At 40.9% G+C, this 17,825-nt stretch overlaps 1 protein-coding gene and 1 non-coding gene across 8 annotated transcripts in view; one reads left to right on the top strand and one right to left on the bottom strand.

Moving 5' to 3' along the window:
- Positions 1–17,825, top strand: part of LOC105477721 (dedicator of cytokinesis 9) — a 298,629-nt gene that overhangs the window by 52,833 nt on the left and 227,971 nt on the right. The window lies entirely within an intron of this gene.
- On the bottom strand, positions 11,368–11,471 carry LOC112426043 (U6 spliceosomal RNA). The gene has a single exon (XR_011615188.1). It is a non-coding gene; the product is annotated as a U6 spliceosomal RNA (small nuclear RNA).

Below are 17,825 nucleotides of genomic sequence, written 5' to 3' on the forward strand. Positions count from 1 at the left end.
TCCTGTCTCTACTAAAAATACAAAAAGTAGCCGGCTGTGGTGGCAGGCGCCTGTAATCCCAGTTACTCGGGAGGCTGAGGCAGGAGAATCACTTGAATCAGGGAGCTGGAGGTTGTAGTGAGCCGAGATCGCGCCACTGCACTCCTGCCTGGTGATAGAGCCAGACTCTGTCTCAAAAACAAAACAAAACAAAAAACCAGAAACCAGGTGGCTTACTAACTACAGTGATTTATTTCTCACAGTTCTGGAGGCTGGAAGTTCAAGATCATGGTGCCAGTATGGTTGGGTTCTGATGAGGACCCTCTTCCATGTTGCAGATGGATGACTTCTATTGTATTCTCACATAGCAGAAAGAGAGCTAGCAAGCTCTCAGGCCTTTTCTTTATAAGGGCACTAAACCTACCCATTCGTGAGGGCTTCACTTTCATGACCTAATTACCTCCCAAAGTTCCCACCTTCAAATACCATCACGTTGGGATTAGCATTTCAATGTAAGAATTTGGTGGGGTAGGGAGCACAAATATTTAGTTTGTAACGGTGTAATAGGGTTCTCTAGTGAAACAGAATCAATAAGATGTGTATGTGTGTATATATTATATATCCATGTATCCATATGTTTCTTTCTGTCTTTCTATTTTAAGGAATTGGCTTAAACAATCATGGAGGCTTAAAAGTCCAAAATTGCTAGGCTAGGCTAAGCAGGCAGGCAGGCTGGAAGGCTGACAGGCTGGAGACCCAGAGAAGAGCTGATGTTGCAACTGGAGTTCAAAGTGACTCTGTTGTCTGAATTTCTTCCTGCACAGGATAGGTCAGTCCTTTTCTTAAGGTCTTTCACTGCTTGGATTAGGCCCTTCCAGATTATGGAGGGCAATCTGTTTTACTCAGTCTCTTGATTTAATGTTAATCTCATCTAAAAATTACCTTCACAGAAGTATCCACATGTGTTTGACCAAATATCTGGGTACTGTGGCCTAGCCAAGTTGACACATAAAAGAAACCATCACAGTTAGGATATACTTTAACAAAGATCAAAAAACAATGCCTTATAAAGGATGGAAGTTAGGTTTCCTCTTAGTCCAAGTGTAAACAGTTCAGGGTTGATTGATGACTCTACTATTTTAGGGCCCCATGCTCCTTCTATCTTGTTACTCTGCCCTTTTCCACATAGTACTTCCTTGTAGCAGAAAAGGGAGATGGTAAGGGAATGGTGTACTTCCCATTTAAGTGCATGACTTTAAAATTGCACACATCACTTAATGCGTGCATCCCATTAGCTGGAACCCAGTCTGGTAGACACACTTCAGTGCAAGAGAGGCTGAGAAATGTAGTCTTTGGCTGGGTAGCCAGAAGCCCAACAACACTGCTATTACTGTATCAAAAGGGAAGGATAGATGTTGGGGTGAGGGAGGTATTCATCCGTCTCTGATACTGTTCATTCATGTTTTGTGTTGCATTACGTTTGAGTGGAGTTCAAGATGTTTGCTAATATTAAATCTGCTCATTCAAATTTGAGAGATTGAGTTATGACACAACTTGAGTTTCGTAATTGATGTTATTGAATTTGACCTTTCTTCTGCACTTAAAGCACGTGTCTGGAGCAAACCTGCACATGAAAGTTGACATACCAAATGGGAAGCTGAGGCAGAAGACAGGAACACAGATTCAGAAACCCACCTCGTTAAGACTGTTCCACTTCATTCTTGAGTAAGTAGGTGACAGTGAAAGTTTTGGAGCAGTGTTAGAATATGACAGATTGGGGTAATGGGAGGATAATCTGGTGGTTCCACATTGGTTGCTGGATGACATCCAAATGCATCCATATGGCTTACAAGGAACTGCCTGTCTGCTTCACCTCAACTCCTGGCATCCACCTTTACTGCCTGTGTTCTGGCCACACCGATAATGATTCCTTTGCTGTTCCTTATTATTATGCATCTCTATGTCTTCTAGCAACTCTGCTCACCATTTTTGTTACCTTTTTAAAGTAGAAATTTGAAGATTAAGGAAAGGAGATAAAGGGCCCTTAAATTGGAGCCTACTCAGGTCCACCTATCTGTCTCTGCTGTTCTTTGAGTGCTGCGGTGTTTCAGGAAGTGTGCTAGGTGTGTTCTTTTTGTCACCTCTCCATCTTCATGGCACCCCTGAGGGATATGCCATTATCCATGTTTTGCAGATGAATTGCTGAGGCAGAAGTTTAATGACTGACTCAAGGTTACAACAGTCAGAAACTGACAGAACCAGGAATTTTGGCTGACTTCTGAGCCTGGATTTTTCCCACCACATATTGTTCTCTTTGGAAAGAAGGTCTTAGGCTTAACATGATTAGTAACCACAGTATATCAAGGGGTTGTGGAATCTCTGGGAGCTTCAGCGTTAGGTTGGAGTTACACCTCCTGGGTGTGCTACTGGAGAGCTTTTACCTCAATTACTTGTGATGTGACCTGCCTTGCTGACTCTGTACTTACTGGGGGTAACTGGGGAAATGAGGGAGGAAGCAAATTTGAAATATAGTTTTAACCAGTTGGAATGAATTCATCCTTGACTCCTGAAAGCTTGTAGTCTTCTTAATCTCTTTTCTAGTGTTGCTATTTTGGATATGAGTATGGGATAGCAAATGAATGCTTTAGGGTTGTGTGAGCTGAACAGTGTTAAAAATGTGCTTTTCTCTCATCCTGAGGATCTTCCATTAATCCACTAGATGGAGCAGCTGGTTTGAATATATTTCACGATTAGAAGTTGGAAGAAAAGACCTGATCTTCCTATCAGAGCCATGTCACAGACCCCTTGGAGTTGGCCAGGCATTTTGATCTCTATTTTTTCCTCTCTAAATATAAAACTTTTATTTACTCAGCACATTTATGTGTAGGGAGCATTTGAGGTTCTTCTGGGACCTGACAGAAAACCATCGTGGTAGAGTGGAAATAATTCGAATCTGAAGTCTGGGGATGTGAGAGTAGAAGTCCTAGTTCAGACACTCAGTTCTCTGTGACTTTGGTCTTTAACCATCTTGTATCACTGCTGCAATAGGTGAGATGTGAGATGTACCCTCTACAGGTTAGGTATATGGGCCTCTGTGCCATCCCTTCAGACCACCTGCAAAGAGATGCGCGAGCTTCCATTTTGCCTGGCTGAAACTGCACTCACTGCCAGTATCTACAATGTAGAAAATCCATCCCACTGAAGACTGGAGGGATTGTTGATGGCATTAGTTCATTTGCCTTTGTGATACTTCCGTCACCCACGGGCATTCCCGCTCATGTGTGAACACCTCCTTGGGGCAGTAGTTTCATTCCCTCACAAATGGTTTATCTTATTTTAGGGCAACACTGGTTATTAGAGTTTTTACTTATTGGTCCTGGTTGACCCTTCCAGAGCAGTCCGAGTCTTGTAATCTTATCCGTCTTTCACATTCAGATGTTCTGGTTTAGAACTAAGGTGGAATATTTGTTTTTTTGCCTTCTGTACTACTGGTTCTGGCCGAATGAAATGACATATAATAAATTAAACGTGTTACAAAATGCTTTTTAGTTTTTAGTTCTCACCTGATGGATAGCACGGTGGCTATGTATATTGAAATCTGTTATCTGTATTCAGATGTCTTAAAACATCATATGTCCTAGAATTTTAAGGTTTCATAACAAGGAACTCTTCTTTAACAGTTGTTGACACATTTGTTCCTACAAGCCAGTGGTGTCTTACTTCGACTACTGGAATCTGCTCCTAAGTGTTTAATGAAGTGAAATTAAAACTTTCATTTTTAGGTAGCTTTGAACTATGGCAATGTGTAACCTCACTACTCCTGATTTCTGTTAATTTTTAATTAAATAAACATCTGCTAAATTAAAGACTTTCACATAGGTTGACATTCTTGCTGTTTGCCAAATACAAGAGTTTGTGATATTTGGAAGCAGACTCTTCAAGAATTCCTTTTAAACTGTACAGATTTGGTATTTCCAGTGGAAATCTACAAAACACCAACTCTGTTTTAATTTATGTCATATAAATTAATAAATTTATAGTACTTTCCCTTTCAGTTGAGGAAAAGGACCTAGCCTTAGCCTTATCTTTTCCAAAGAGGGGTTTTAGGGGTGCATATATTTGAATTTTGGAATCAGTTTTTTTTTCAGATGGAGTCTCGCTCTGTTGCCCAGGCTGGAGTGTGGAGTGCAGTGGCAAAATCTCGACTCACTGCAACCTCTGCCTCCTGGGTTCAAGCAAGTCTCCTCCCTCAGCCTCCCAAGTTGCTGGGACTACAGGCGCACACCGCCATTTCCGGCTAACTTTTTTTGTATTTTTAGTAGAGTTGGGGTTTCACCATGTTGCCCAGGCTGGTTTCGAACTCCTGAGCTCAGACAATCGGCCCGCCTCAGCCTCCCAAAGTGCTAGGATTACAGACGTGAGCCACCGCACCCAGCTTGGAATCAGTTTTAACAGTGTATAATCTCATTGGCACTTCTTGGACTGAAGCCAATTAGCATTAGCATGAAATAAGATATTATAAAGTCTGTGTTGTTAATTTTTTTTGAGGTAATTTACATGGGTTTTTGGAGAAAAATCTTCTTAAAATATGGATGCATTGAACTTTGGGCTAAAGATTAGTTCTTTTCCTGTACCTTGATCTCCTGGTGACCTCCAGTGACCCACATTGGTGACTCTGATGGGTTATCATTAGTTCTCCCCAGGAAATTTGAATTATCAGGATGTTTCTTTGGTTACAGAATAGATTTAACCCAGGTACTGGCTGTTATGAAATCAAGAAGCATATCTTCCCAGAAGTGTCCTTGTGTGTATTCATGTGTGGAAGCTGGAGGAATCAGATCTCTCCCTCTCTTCAGAGGTGTGTTTTGGAACGCCCTAAGCAGGCTGCTGTGACATCAGCCCTTGAATTTACTCTGGTTCTCATCAGGAACAGTAGGAATAATTCCTCAACTTCCATGGAAGAAAGTGGAATGAAGCAAGCCTGAAAACAAAAGCTTTACATTGGCTATGCATGAACCACCTTTGCTGTTTTAGAAGTTTTGCTAGGGGACCTGGGATAGTAATAGTGACACCTGGCCCCTGATTGAACATTTTCATCGGTGCTCTTTGTCTCTGTGGTTTTGTACTGCCCCTTTCCGATGATGAAAAAAGACCTAGCTTAGCTTTAGGTTTCTCAAATAGAGGACCACATCTATATTAAGGAACCAGTGTAACTACGTAAAGAACTGTAAGTTCATATTCTTCAGAATCTTATGTGTATAAATACTGTATGATTTTTAATTCTTCCTTATATTATCCTCATTATTATTAACAGGATTTAATGTGGCATGCTGGAAGGAGCAAGGACGTTGGAGCCAGAGAGCCCTGGCTCATATTTCAGATACCAGCTGGGTGACTTTGATCAAGTTAGCTTATTTCTCTGAGACTTCATCTGTAATGGGAGAGTGTTCAGGTGACCCACGTCTCATGGCTTAATTAGTTCCTGGATAACATTTGAAGTGATCTCTGTTAAGTTCATAGACATTTCCTTGGCAATGTTACAAATTGGGATTCTATTGCAGAAAATAATTTTATGCTATAAAAGCACCAGAAATTAATTTTTAAAAGTGATAAGGATACTTATTTTTTTGAAAACATCAATTACGGAAAATAAGATACTTATTATAAAGTCTACGTTGTTAATTTTTTCTGAGGTAATTTACATGGGATTTTGGAGAAAAATCTTCTTAAAATATGAATGCATTGAACTTTGGGCTAAAGATTAGTTCTTTTCCTGTTGAACTCTGTAGCAAGCATGAACGTTTATCATCATCCAGCAATCAAATGAATTCAAAATCGGAGTCAGTCATTAAAAAAAAAGAATTTGCATGTTTTTGAATGGTAAAGTAAGTGTGGGGAGTGGTTCCATCTTCAGAGTTCCCTTACTTGTACATTGTGATGATACCTGAGTTCAAAGTCACATTTGTTTTCAAAGTCAAGCACAATTTCAGTGATGTACTTGATGTCTTTGGTTGCATTTGATGCCAATGGTCAGTTAGGCTTTGTGGTTTTATAATGAGGCATCATTAGTCTGTCTTCCTTGGCAGTGTCACTATTAAGAGGCATTCCTAAAGAAAAAAATGAAAAGCCTGTTTCTTCGCAAGAGAGAATTTTCTCAACTTAAAAATGTTATCTTTATCTTTAATGATGTTAGCTAGATTTGAATGCTGGTACTATCCCATCTGTTCTGTTTTGAAGCAGTGAAACCATCTTTCCCTTAAGCTGGACATTTCTTTAATGTCTCTTACCAAACCTATCTTTAAGCATTTGAAACCTGTTCTTTCATCATTTGCTAACATGGTTTGTTCTTAGGCTTGCTGTATTTATTACATGCAATTATATATATGTACAGACACAAATGTTCCATTTTTGCATGTCAGTACATTGTGGTTTCTTATGATTTATTTCATATGCCTATGACATTAGATATTTTTGAAATATTTTTCCTAGTCTTTTATTTTACAGCACTCTGAATTTTAAATGTAAAATTCAATGAGTTTTAGTAAATTTGTACGTTTTTGCAATCATCACCATGATCTAGTTTCAGAACATTTCAATTACTCTTGAAAGAAGTCTCATGCCCATTAGCAGTTTCTCTGTACCCCCAAATCCAGGCAACCACTCATCTGTCTCTATAGATTTGCCTTTTCTGAACATTTTATATAAATGGAATCACTCAATATGTAGCTTTTGCATCTGGTCCCTTTTGAGATTTATCTATGCTTGCAGCATGTGTCAGTACTTCATTCCTGTTTATTGCCAAATAGTGTATTCCATTCTGTTGTCCGGATAAACCACATTTTGTTTATCCATTTACCAGTTGATAGACATTTGGTTTGTTTTCAGTTTTTGGCTGTCATGAATAATGCTGCTGTGAACATTTGTATACAAGTCTTTGTGTGGACATGTGTTTTCATTTTTCTTGGGTGGATACCTAGGAGTGGAATTGCTAGGTCAGGTGGTAGCTGTTTCCCAAAGTGGCTTTGTCAGCAATGTATGAGGGTTTCACCTACTCTGCATCCTTGCCAACACTCACTATGTCAGTCTTTTTAAATTTTAGCCATCCTAATAGATATGTAGTAGGATGTCATTGTAGTTTTAATTCACATTTTCCTAAAGACTAATGATATTGAACATCTTTTTATGTGTTCATGGCCATTTTCATATCTTCTTTGATGATCCTAGTTTTTAAAAATTGTTTATAACCTAATGTCATATAAAGTCAGTGTCCAGCGTGGAAACAAAAGTTATTCCACTTATTTTAACAGAGATAATTAAATATAAAGAATTGTTATTAGGTATAAAGTTGTTAATAAGTAGGTAACTGAAAAGATAAAAAGCAAATGCTATGATATCATAGAGGTAGTGGCTGTAGGAAGCAGCCATCAACTGTAGAGCTGGGCTGGGGGCAAATAGGGTGAAATCTTTATTAAATATTTAGAAGCTTAGAGGAGAGGCCCCACAGAGCTGAAACCCAGACCTCTGAGGTGTGGGTGATGGTGCACCTGTTTCTGAGGGGAGTGTAACAAGGCTGGTTCTGTAAGTGCTGAAAAACTGCAGGCCAGATTCAGCTGCTGCCCTAGGAGGAACTGCTGCTGCACTAGGAGGAACTGCTGCTGCCCTGGTGAAGAAGTGTTGCTGGGGTGACACTGGGAGCTAAAGCCAGCGGGAAGCAGAGGGGAAGGAGCTAGTCTCCCTCTAGTGTCCCCTAGTGGCAGACCCTAACAGGGAGCCAACTGGTAAAACAGAAATGGTTTCAGAGTTACAAAGCTGAGTTTGGAAGAGTATGGTTGGAGCTGGGAGAGAATACCTGTATAATTGGCCAGCCCACCCCTTTGAATATTCAGTATCTAGACCTATCCTCCTAAACATATTTTAACTTCCACACAACAAAAACTACTTTCTTTTCGTCTAACAGAATATAAACATTCTCACACAAATGAAGATGTTCTCACCAGCTCCCTAAAATGCGGTGTCACAAAGTCTCATTAGTGTATCCATCTCTGGGAGGTAGTCACATTACCTATTGCTGAGCTTTGTGAATTCCTCCTTAAATTTAGTTAAAGTTCTGCTTGAATGTTGTGTTATCCAGAGTTAAATTGTAGAGGTAAGTTTCAACAGTGTTTGTATAAAATAATGCAAGAAGAAGGAGAAGAAATTGGTTCTAGTTCTCTCTCTCTCTCCCCTCTCTCTCTCTCTCTCCTCTCTCTCTCTCTCTCTCTCTCTCTCTCTGTGTCTGTCTCTCTGTCTCTCTCCAAAAGCAAGAAGGAAATATGCTTATCTGCCACTTGGCAGTAGTTGAGATTTGTATCTTTCTTCTCCTATTACCTGTTCCGTGTTTCCTTTGCACTCAGCCAGGACCTCAACTGATTAGGTTTCTGTACCTGAAGGTCTGAATTCTCAGTGGTCCTGCCTTTTTTTGGATTGCTGTGGTTTTCCATTAACTTTTACTGTTGGAGATAGAAGTACTAAGAGCTGCCCTGATTAAGGAAGCCATGATCCTTCCTGACTCTCTGGGAGGCAGCAACCCAGGGTCCTCTCACCCCCACTGGTAGTGTATCCTCCCCATTAGCCTCTTGGCTAAGTGGCTTGAGGAGCCCCGAATGACTCAGTGGCAGTCTCTTCTGCCAGTTCACTGGAAACATTGCTGCCTCCCTTTAATAGCTCCCTTAAAATCAGGACCTCTGTATTAGCAGGGATGAAAGCCAAAAATTTTTAGAGTGGGGTATTAGGGTAATAGTGAGAGGGGCCACTCCTACTTCTTCTATTGATTCCTGGACCAATGTCTTCTTACTTTGGTGAGACAGGTGAGTCAAAGCATGTACTGTGTTGTGTGAGACAGAACTCCATCTTTCAGAATGTTGCCTTACAACTGTTGTCTTCAGTAGGCTGTGCCATTCTTCCGCTGGATCACCTGCTTATAGATGATGGGATATGTAGTGAGACTGGTGAATTACAAGTGCTGAGAGATGTTCAGAACTGGCACATTCAGTAGTTTTTCACATTGCAGGCCATGAGCCACGAGTGGTCCTGAAAACAGTTCCGTGAGCTATACCACTTTCCTCCCTCCCTCTCTTCAGAGAGGCTGGAATAGCAAATAATATTGTATGACACAGGTTGTAATTGCAGTTGTATTTTTGGAAATATTTCTTACACACATTTACTGTATCATGACTTACAATGAATTTCTCAATATGATTCATGGTGACAGTACTTTGAAAGCTAGAGGTCTAAAGAGACATTTGACCTTGCAGTTCCCTTATCCCCAGCCTCTGGTGGTCTAATGCGTTGGTTTCTTAATAGCACTCCAGGTGGTATTCACATTGGCTGCAGCCCTTCAGTGGGCCTGAGCATGAGGATGGGCTTCTGTTGAAATCTTGTTTCCTTGAAACAAGGTCCAAAGATGGACATTATGAGTGCGAACACATGTACAACTCAACTTTTAGGGTTGTTTAAAAGATTAAATGAGGCCGGGTGTGGTGGCTCACGCCTGTAATCCCAACACTTTGGGAGGCCAAGGTGGGTGGATCACGAAGTTAGGAGTTCGACACCAGCCTGGACAATATGGTGAAATCCTGTCTCTACTAAAAAATACAAAAACTAGCTGGACATGGTGGCAGGCACCGATAGTCCCAGCTACTCGGGAGGCTGAGGCAGGAGAATCACTTGAACCCGGGAGGCATTAGCTTGCAGTGAGCCGAGATTGCGCCACGGCACTCCAGCCTTGGCGACAGAGTGAGACTCCATCTCAACAATGACAACAACAACAACAGCAACAACAACAAGATTAAATGAGACCATGTGACTCAGTTCTGTGCTTAGTATTTGGAATATAGCAGGAATTCATTCCTGTGTAACACACTGTTAAACCAAGAGGTACTCTGCCCCGTGCTCTTTCTGTAATGTTTATCTAGGTTTTACATTTAAAATTTAAATCTCCTGTATTGTTGAGATGACTACACTGGCCTAAATAGAGCCGATTTTTAAATATGAATAACACTTCATATCCCCTGTTAACCTTTTTCCATCCCTCCTCTGATTTTTTTCTCCAATTGGTATTTTTTTCTTGGATCTTGAGAACTTTGTGGTTAAAGCAGAGACGAAAATTTTGTGGGAAAACATCTGCAAAATAAATTTCTTTGAATGAATTGGGATAGATGGCTTGGCCCTTGGGTCCAGACCTTGCCTAACATAATGAATGAACCAAAGTTATTGACCAGATAAAAGGTTTCCCTTAAGTGCTCTTTAATTTTAAAGCAGAATAGCTTTAACGGGCCCTTGATGAAGAAATCATCTTACCATTCTTAGCTGTCCTCTCTTCTGCATATGCAGTGCTGGGAGTGCTTTTGGGCATTTGCTATGTTAGGGGTAGTGATATGTTTTGGAAAGATAACTGTATTGAAATTAGGGTACTTTAAAGAGAAATTCAACTTTGGATTGATTTACCTTCTGATATGTGCTGTCTTGTTTTTAAAGACGCACCTTTATCAGGATATGATTCATACATCATATGATTCATCCATTTAAAATGTTCAGTGGTGTTCAGTATATTCAGAGTTGTGCATCCATCACCATAGTCAATTTTAGAACATCTTTATTATTTCCCCAAAGAACACTGGACCCCTTAGCCATCACCCTGGAACTCTGCCCTATCCAACCCCCTAGCCCTAGGGAACTGTTAGTCTGCTTTCTGCCTCTAGAGATTTGCCTTTTCTGAACATTTCACAGCAGTGGATTCATGCTCTATGTGATCCTCATGCCTGGCTTCTTTCACTTAGCATGTTTTTAAGAGTCACCCATGCTGTGGCATGGATCGTACTTCATTTTTAAAAAATTGGTATGTAGTATTTCTTTGTATTCTACAGTTGTTTATCCATTTATCAGTTGATGGACATTTGTATTGTTTCCAATTTTTGTTTATTATGAACAGTGCTGCTAAGAGCATTCATGTGTAAGTTTTTGTGGGAACATATATTTTCAACCTTGGGCATCTAGGAGTGGAATTGCTGGATCATACGGTAACCTGGGTTTAACCATTTGAGGAACAGCCGGACTATTTTCCATAGCAGCTGCCCTGTTTTGCATTCCCACCAGCAGTGTGCGAGGGTTCTAGTTTCAACACATCCTCACCGATACCTGTTATTTTGATTAGCAAAACCAGTCGAATTGGTATACCAATCCAATTGCTACACCAATACTTGTCTTTTTGATTTTAGCCATCTAGTGAGTGTGAAGTGAAAGCTCATTGTAGTTTTGATTTGCATTTCCTCAGTGATTCTTCACTTGCTTATTGGCCATCTTTTTTTTTTTGTCCTATCTGTTTTGTTTTGTTTTTGTTTTTGCTTTCTTTTTAATATGGAATGCTTCATGAATTTGTGTGTCATCCTTGTGCAGGGACCATGCCAGTCTTCTCTGTATCATTCCAATTTTATAATAGTATGTGTGATGCCGAAGCAAGCACCTATTTGTTTTTAATTGACAAGGAAGGATAGTGATAACTGTGATCTGTCCAGTTCTTATGTGGGGGATAGTTTCTCCTAAATTTCCCCACTTCTTTGACCTAAATTTACGTAAAGATCAGGGAATATTGGATTGAAGTAACACTCTTTTAAAACATAGTTACAGTTAAGTCATAACCCAACTGGCTGTATATAAAAGAGAGTCTTGAGAAGGTTCAGAATTTTGTGTCTTTGTGAAAAGAAATTAAAACCTTGTAAGGAGTCAGCTAAGAATGTAAAGTTTTATGAGCTTCTATAAACAGGGAAATATGGAATGTCTAGTTCCATTTAACCTGACTATAAGCCAGGTTAAATGGAACTTTTTTATTTTATTTTGTGTCTTTTTATACTGCTTTTAAAAAAATAGGACTATTTTGAAAAATTGTACTTTCCCTCCTATATTTTAGAGGTAACCCCATTAGTATCATTATTACTTTTGATTAATTGAAAATCTCACCAAAATGCAATAGTTTTTAAAAAGTCAAATTCAAATCTTACATATGTTTTATGTTTTCCTTTTTTCCCTCAAGGAATATTTCTTCATGTTGAGACAGCATTTCTATACTGCCACAATGACAGAAAAGACTTAAAACAGTCGGCTGCTAAAATGTAAGATACAAGTGATTGGTGTATGTAGAATCTGAATTTTAGTCTCTTCACGTGTCGGAACAACTTTTCAACAGCTGTAACTCCATACATGAAGAGCATGAACAGTTTCAAGGGTGCATTTGTATGCGAGTTATACTTTATATTTCTTTTACTGTTTAAAGTTAGTATACCCTGCCGTTAAGTGATCTTTTCAGGTGTCTGCGTAAAATAGAATTTCCTTGGGAATGGCTGATGAAGGCCAAGAAGAGGTCCCCGAGTTCTGACGTCATTATGCCATTGAGTTTGTCCTGCTTCCTTGTTCTTCATCCAGTGCCTAATTTACGGTGGGGCTGTGAGTGCTTCCTGCGCTATATGATCCTTGGTGCCGTCAGCCCTTGCAGATACTCAACGACTTTACCAATAGGCATGCTCTTTGGCAGCTTTTTATATTTAATATAGCATCAGCATTTATGGATTTATTGGTTTTTCTTTAAAGAACTGAGCTCCCTCAGAAACCATGGTTTTGCTCCATGACCTCCTGTAACAGTAATTTAAGTTGCCACTTCTGGCAGTTTCCTGAGCTGAGGAGTCAGTTGGACCTGTGTACATTGTATTTGTTCATTCATTTCATGGCTCTCAGTGAAAGTAGTGGAAGTTGTCTACGAATCAGAAATTTAAATCTCAGCCATCTTTTTTCTATGACGCTCTACAGTTGGAAGGGTTTTTCTAGGAAGTGCAATGCAGTCATTCATTGCTTAACAACAGGGATAGGTCCTGTAGCTTATCTTCCCTTTGTGAGGGGCTGGCAGGCCCAGGGAGAGAGACGGAGAAAAGACCAGTCACCCTCCTCGTTTTTCTGGTCTTACACCTCACCTGTTTCTAGAAGTGATAGGAAAACAATGCCCAGCAAGTTGGTTTTCTATTTTTAAAAAGTATTGTAAGATATCTGTAACATAAAATGTATCATCTTAACTATTTTTAAGTGTACATATCAGTGATACTTGGTACATTCACATTGCTGTGCAGCCATCATCACCATTGATTTCAGAACTTTTTCATCTTCCCAAACTGTAACTCTGACCCCATTAAGCACTAACCCCTCATTTCCCTTCTCCCAGCCCCTGGCATCTACCATGCTACTTTCTGTTTCTATGAATTTGTCTATTCTAAATACTTCAAGTGGAATTGTGCAATATTTGTCCTTTTGTATAGAGTCCACAGGTTTCATCCATGCTATATGTAAAATTTCTTGCATTTTAAGGCTGAATAATATTCCATTGTGTGTGTAGAAACCACATTTTGCTTATCTGTTCATCCACTGATGGACACTTCAGTTGCTTTCGCCCCTTGGCTGTCGTGGATAATGCTGCTCTGAACGTGGGTGTGCACATCTGTCTTCAAGTCTTGCTTTCATTTCTTTTGTGTCTATTCCCAAAGGTGAAATTGTTGGATCATATAGTAATTATGTTTTATTTTTTGAGGAATTGCCATACTGCTTTCCATAACAGCTGCACTATTTTACATTCCTACCAGCAAATAAGCTGTTTTTCTTAAACGTTTCTTCCCTTTGAAGACCTGATTGATGGATTGATTTTTAGATACAGGGTCTCTCTCTATCTCTCAGGCTGGAGTGCGGTGCCACAGTCATAGCTCAATGCGGCCTTCAATTCCTGGGCTCAAGTGACTTTTCTCGCCTCAACCTCCTAAGTAGCCAGGCCTACAGGCTTGTGACATCACATCCAGCTAATTTTTTAATTTTTTTGTATAGACTGGGGGTCTCGCTATGTTGTTCAGGCTGGTCCTGAACTCCTGGGCTCAAGCGATCCTCCTGCCTCAGACTCCAAAAGTGCTGGAATTATAGGTGCCAGCATTTCTGGCTGACCTGTGTTGTTTTGAAAGCTATTTAACTTGGTCTCCTACCAGAAAAAGGAAGATTCTCTCATTTCTTTTGAGTGACTGTGGTCTCTGAAAGACCCCTCCGGTCACCCTCCGGACCCTTGCTCCCTGGAGCTAGCCCTGGTTGTTTCCACTTCCTTTCACTTGGCCACTCATCGAGCTTGCCATTTGTTCAGAGCTGCCCACAGGGACTGTTTGCCACCCTGACATTCCAGCACCAACATGGAGAAACCTGTGTTATTTTGCATTCTCTACTTTTGAGAACATTTAAATAACACTATTAGCAACAGACCTGACTCCAATGTTTTATGTGATCATAACTTTAGGGATATATTTTTAGCAAAAATAATGTACTTCACAGTGGTCCAGGCAGAAGGAGTACAGCCCTGAACTGTCACAGGGGTCCAACAACTGTCCACACTGTGCCCTCTGGCCCTGCCCGTCACCTTTGTTCACTTCAAGGTAACTGGTATTAGACATCTCAAAGTGTTCTAACTCTCCTGTGTATTGAGATGGGCGTAATAGATGATGGATAAATGTAAATATGCAGTAAGTCTAAAATTTGAGGATTATGTTCCTGAAATGCGCAATGGTAAGAGTTCACACTTTTATTTAAAAGGTCCTTATTTAATAATACTTTCTTAATTTTCATTATTTAAAGTCTTTTTTTTTTTTAATTTTAAGTTCTGGGATACATGTGCAGAATGTGCAGGTTTGTTACAGAGGTATACGTGTGCCATGGTGGTTTGCTGCACCTGTCAACCTGTCATCTAGATTTTAAGCCCCACACGCATTAGGTGTTTGTCCTAATGCTCTCCCTCCCCTTTCCCGCCACCCCTCGACAGGCCCCGGTGTTCAACTCCTACTTATGTATGAGAACATGCGGTGTTTGGAGAAAAACCTTTCTCTGATGGTCATTGCTGAAAGCTCCACTCCTTATCTCAACTCTTTTTTCATGTTTCAACATCCCCATTTCCCTCCTTTTTTTTTTTTTTTTTTTTGAGACGGAGTCTCGCTCTGTCACCCAGGAGTACAGTGGCATGATCTCGGCTCACTGCAAGCTGTGCCTTCCAGGTTCACGCCATTCTCCTGTCTCAGCCTCCCGAGTAGCGGGGACTACAGGTGCCCGCCACCACGCCTGGCTAATTTTTTGTATTTTTAGTACAGAGAGGGTTTCACCGTGTTAGCCAGGATGGTCTCGATCTCCTGACCTCGTGATCCACCCACCTTGGCCTCCCAAAGTGCTGAGACTACAGGTGTGAGCCACCATGCCCAGCCTTCCCTCTTTAAATCATTTTTTCAACAAAAATAAAATTTGTTGTTTGAATTTGCTAGATCTGAAATTCTCACATATTTGAATTTTGTATGAGATGCTTGTATTTTTAGAAGAATTACCCTACTTTTAGTCTCATTATCAGGGAAGAAAACCATTTAATTTGGGACAAAAAAAGAAGAGAGACCAGCATTTATTGAGCATGTGGTATATACTAGGCTCTGTGCCAGATACTCTAATTACATTTGATTATATTGATTGGTTATAAAAGGAATGAGGCATTGAGAGACCAACTCACATAAGGTTTCTTTGCTTAGCAGAATTCACTGCCTTGATGTATGAAATATGGACTGTCAGATATGGAAATAAACTTTTCAAATGGACTGGCTTTCACAATGGCATTTAAGTAGAATGAATGATGTGTTAGACTGAATTCTATCCGTCCTCCCTTTACTTAGGTTTGGTGAAGTGTGCTGGATCATGTATGAGGTATTATCATTATGTGAGATCTTCCTTTCAGCCACTGCAGAATGGAGAGAATTCGTCTCCCTTCCAGGCCTCCTAAGATAGACCTGAGGTCTGATATATAAGTAGAAGACTTATATCTGTTTGAAATACAATATTAATTCCAGTTTATAGTTCTGGATTTTTAAGGTGTCACTCTAGATTCCTCTTTATTCATGTTTCTAGGAGTGTAGTAAATACATCTACCAATCAAACTAATTTGTCTGTTAGAATACATTTAAAACGGAAAGTTGGCAAAGAGAGAGCCGTAGGTGGGAACAGCAGCTCCAGATGCTTAAGCTTTGCAGGAGCTCAAAGCTTGGGACCTGTTTGCTATGGTCTCTGGCTGCATGACTGAGGTTTGCTGTGACCACCAAGTGGGCTGGCAGGCCTTAACCTGAACTTATTTTCTGCGCAGGCTTTCTGGGGGGTTGTATAGCCTGGAGCCCCTTTCCCAGGTCTAAAATGCACACCCTAAGGGTAGCCCCAGCCACCTCCCATGTTAATGGGGTTAGTATATTCCTGAGAAGTGGGACCAAAACAACGTTCAGAAATTGTTGAATTTATCAAGCAAGGTGCTGTTTTAGGTTACACAGTAACCTAATAGGTACTTACATATTTCTAGCAATTTCTTGGTTGAGTTCACTCCTGTTACCTTATTTGAATTTGACAACCTATAGGATGGGCAGAGTAGCTGCCATTCTCCCCACCCCCATTCTTTTTATTTTTTTTTGAGACAGAGTCTCCCTGTGTTGCCCAGGCTGGAGTGCAGTGGCGTGATCTCGGCTCACTGGAAGCTCCGCCTCCCGGGTTCAAGTGATTCTCCTGCCTCAGCCTCCCGAGTAGCTGGGACTACAGGTGCCCACCCCCACGCATGGCTAATTTTTTTGTATTTTTAGTAGAGATGGGGTTTCACCGTGTTAGCCAGGATGGTCTTGATCTCCTGACCTCGTGATCTGCCCGCCTCAGCCTCCCAAAGTGCTGGGATTACAGGAATGAGCCACCGCACCCGGCCCCACCCCCATTCTTAACTTTTTTTTTAATTTTTTGAGACTGAGTCTCACTCTGTCACCCAGGCTGAAGTGCAGTGGCGCCCTCTCAGCTCACTGCAACCTCCATCTCCCAGGTTCAAGCGATTCTCCTGCCTCAGCCTCCCTAGTAGCTGGGTCTACAGGTGCACACCACATTGCCTGGCCAGTTTTTTTTGTATTTAGTAGGGTTGGAGTTTCATCATGTTGCTCAGGCTGGTCTCGAACTCCTGACCTCAGGTGATCCGCCTGCCTCGGCTTCCCAAAGTGCTGGGATTACAGGTGTGAGCCACTGCGCCTGGCCTCCCCACCCACATTCTTAATAGCAGCTTTGAGATAGAATTCACTGTTGGGGCCACTCCACAGAAACGGGATGGATCTCCTCCACTTGGCCACAGTTGCTTTAGATATTGAGTCAGCTGACATCACACCCACCCCGAGAGGGTGTGAAAAGGTTTATTATTCATATAATGAGGCTTTCTGGGGAGAACAGGACAGCTCCCAAGAGGTCCTAAAATGGCTTGAGAGAGCAGGGAAAGGAGACTGGCTTGGCATTTTTTTTGTGATGGTTATGGGGGATGGTGTGGAGTGAGGGTTCCCATTGAAGGGTTTGAATTTACTGCTGCTGTCATAAGAGGGAGCCACTTGGACTTTCCTCTCTTGCCTGCCCAGATGTGGACAGAGAGGGATGAAGGGGGAATGAGGCTTCAAAGTATCACAAGTGTAGTCACTTTTTAAAAATTACATTCACATGCCATAAATGTGTTCAATTCAGTAGTCACAGACTATATGTGTGTGTAGATTATATATACATTTGAGAATATATATTGGAAACACTGTCTAATTTCTGAACATTTTCATTACCCTAAAAAGAAACCTCATACTCACTAGCAACGACCCCATATTTCCTGGTCTGCCTAGCCCTCCATAATCACTAATCTGCTTTCTATCTCTCTGGATTTGTCTGCTCTGGACATTTCATTTCAGTAATACAATATGGGGTCTTTGGTGCCTGGCTTC

The sequence above is a fragment of the Macaca nemestrina genome, chromosome 16, assembly GCF_043159975.1.
Source record: "Macaca nemestrina isolate mMacNem1 chromosome 16, mMacNem.hap1, whole genome shotgun sequence".
Classification (NCBI taxonomy): Eukaryota; Metazoa; Chordata; class Mammalia; order Primates; family Cercopithecidae; genus Macaca; species Macaca nemestrina.